The following is a 3,273-nucleotide window of genomic DNA, read 5'->3' on the forward strand; positions in this document are numbered from 1 at the left end:
TGTGTGTGTGTGTGTGTGTGTGTGTGTGTGTGTGTGTGTGTGTGTGTAAAGTGAGGAGGTTCTGGACCCTCTTCTCACTCACAAGAGAGAACTAGGTGCTGAGATTTGAGGGCAATAACTGTTCCAACTTAGAATCTGGGTACCCAGGCTAGATTTTAGATTTAAAAGTATTTGAAGAAAAGGTGAATATGATCTTGTGCTCTAAAATTCTATGGGGAAAATCAGCCCAAGAGGGAGGGGAAGTTCTCAAGAATGAAATGCTGACCACACAGAAAGAGAAGCCATCCAGCGACGGTTTTGGACAAGAGTGACTTGTCTAAAAAGAATAATGTGGCTGCAAAGGGAGCTCATTAAACAGCTGAGATTTTTAGAAGACACATGCAAAATATGGAAGCAACGGCAGGCAACAGATTTATGCAAAGAGAGGAGCCATCCTGTAAGGACAGGTCAGGAATGCTAATGCTCAGAATGTGCTGAGGTTGGTGGGGGATGCTTCAGATGATAAAAATGATTGTTTTAAAGCTGAAATAGCTTTTTAAGGTTTGCAAAACACTTTACCTGTGTAATCTAACTTTATCTTCACAATACTGTTAGGGGGTAGGTGCTACTATGATACCCACTTAACAATTGAGGAAACTAAGGCAAACAGAGTTGAGGTGACCCGTCCAAGGTCACATAGCTAGCAAGTGACTGAGGCCAGATTTGAACTCAAGTCTTCTTGATTCCAAGCCCAGCACTTATCTACTGTACTCCCTCAGGGGTGGGGAACCTGCAGCCTCAAGGCCACATGTGGACCTCTAAGTCCACAAGCGTGGCCCTTTGACTGAATCCAAACTTCACAGAACAAATCCCCTTAATAAAAGGATTTGTTCTGTAAAAATTGAACTCAGTCAAAAGGCCACATCCCAGGACAGGAAGGCCACCTCTATACTCACAATTGGTCAGGCTACCTCCAGAATCCCATATTCAGTTCTGTGTGTCTTATTTATGAAAAGCATTGATAAGTTGGAAAACCTCCAGAAGAGGGTGAACAAGATGGTGAGGGACCTTGAGAGTTTATTGTTTGAGAGACCTGGTGATATTTAGTCTGCAGAAGAAAAATCTTGGGGTTAGGGATGGGGCATTTGAAAGCTGGCTTCAGACATGGGAAATCAGATTTGTTCTGCTTGGCCACAGTGGACAGAATGAGAAGCAATAGATGAAAGTTCTTGGCTTGAAGACAAGCTGATGTAGACTTGGTGTAAGGAAAGGTTTGGAACAGTGAGCACTGTCCAATAATAGAATGGATTGCTTCAGAAAATGGTGGGTCCCTCCTCCCTAAAGGTCTTCAGGGAAAGGGTGCGTGTCCACCTATTGGAAGTGTTATAGAGGGAATTGTTGCTCAGGTCTGGGGTGGACTTTGTGACTTCTGGGGTTCCTCCCCTCTAGTTCTGGGATTTTGCCGTTCTATGTGAGTGGGACCTTCTTAAGGGTCAATGGTGGAGTATCTTGGACAAAGGAATGGGGTCAGGATGGTGGAAATGCTAGTTCACAGGCATAATGTCACTAAAATGAGGCACAATATCTCATTTGAGACTCTGTGGAGTAGATAATACAAATATTGTCAACTCTGTTTCATAGAGGAGGAAGCTGAGACCTGGAAAGGTGAAGTCCAAAGCTACCCTGTGCTGGGTCTGTCAATCAAACCTAGGCTTTCTGATTCTAATTCTGGTTCTTTCTCCACTATATCATCTGTCTACCTATGGTCTAAAGGTCCTTCCTAGTTCTTAACATTCTATTTTCTAATAGAATATTAGACATATTATTATTAAAGTTCTATGCTCCAAAGACCCTTTCATTTCTGACATTCAGTGCTCTATGTTCTAAGGCCCCTTGCTGTTCTAACAGGAACATGAGATGAGGCACTAGATAGAAATCAGGTCTTGAAATCAAGAAAATCTGGATTCAAATACACACTTAGATGCTTATTAGTTGTATGACCCTGGGCAAGTCACTTAACCTCTACCTGCCTCAGTTTCTCCATCCATAAAATAGAGATAACAGTAGCACTTACCTCCCGAGGTTATTGTCAGGATCAATTAAGATATTGCTTGTAAAGTACTTTGAAAGTACTTAAAGCACTATGTAAATACCAGTTATTGTTACTATTATCATTATATGTTCTATGTTTTGGGGATCCTTCCAACTCATGATATCGTGCTTTATGTTCAAAGGTCCTTTCTTGCCCGAATATTCTATCTTCTATATTCTAACGCACTTTCCAGTTCTCATTTCTATTTTCTAAGATCTTTTCCTGTACCACTTTTGACATTCTATGCTTCTGAATCTGAAATTCTATGTTCTGTGTCCTAAGACCCCTCCCAGCTCTGAGATTTCTATATTTGAGTTTCTTTTTTTTTCTTTTTTTTTGGTGAGGCAGTTGGGGTTGAGTGACTTGTCCAGAGTCACACAGCTAGTAAGTGTTATGTGTCGGATGCTGGATTTGAACTCAGGTCCTCCTGACTCCAAGGCCAGTGCTCTATCCACTGCACCACCTAGCTGTCCCTATATTTGAGTTTCTAAAGGCCCTTTCAGCTATAGCATTCTGTGTTCTAAGTTTTCTTCTAGCTCTGATGTACCTTTACCTCTGTCCTAAGGTCCCTTCTTCTATGTCTGACACTCTGTGTTCTAAGTTTCCTTTCCCATTTTAATAGTCTATTCTTCATGTTGCTTGTCCTAGCAGTTCCTCTGTCTCTAATACAGGGTGTTTCAATAGTCTTAATCTCAAACTTTTGGAACACCCTGGCTTCTACATTCTAAGGGCCCTTCTAGTTATAATATCCTAGGTTCTAGGCTCCAAGATATTTCCTGCCCCGATATTCTGTGTTCTATGTTCACCACTGCCTTCCCACTCTGAAATGCTGTGTTCTATATTCTGGTATTCCTGTCACTCTAACCTTCCTTGTTAGAAGGTTCCTTGTCTTATGTTTTGTGTTTTATATTCTCAGGTTCTTCTCAGCCCTGACCTACTATTTTCTATTCTCTGAGGTCCCTTCCAATTCCAGCATTCTAGGTTCTGTGTTATCAGATCATTTCTAGCTCTGACAGTCTAATCTTTATATTCTAAGGCATCTCCAAGTTCTAATATTCTATATTTTATGTCCTGAGGTCCTTATCACAGTGCCCAGCTCATAACATGTGCTTAGTAAATGCTCCATCATCTATTTGCCTACCTACCAAGTAAGCTATCCATCCATCCATCCATCCATCCATCCATCCATCCATCCATCCATC

At 41.5% G+C, this 3,273-nt stretch overlaps 1 protein-coding gene across 1 annotated transcript in view; it reads right to left on the minus strand.

Annotated features, from left to right (window-relative positions):
• Positions 1 to 3,273, minus strand: part of ELANE (elastase, neutrophil expressed) — a 10,775-nt gene that overhangs the window by 6,485 nt on the left and 1,017 nt on the right. The window lies entirely within an intron of this gene.

This window comes from Vombatus ursinus, unplaced genomic scaffold (genome assembly GCF_900497805.2).
Source record: "Vombatus ursinus unplaced genomic scaffold, bare-nosed wombat genome assembly UNPS02014961.1, whole genome shotgun sequence".
Lineage (NCBI taxonomy): Eukaryota > Metazoa > Chordata > Mammalia > Diprotodontia > Vombatidae > Vombatus > Vombatus ursinus.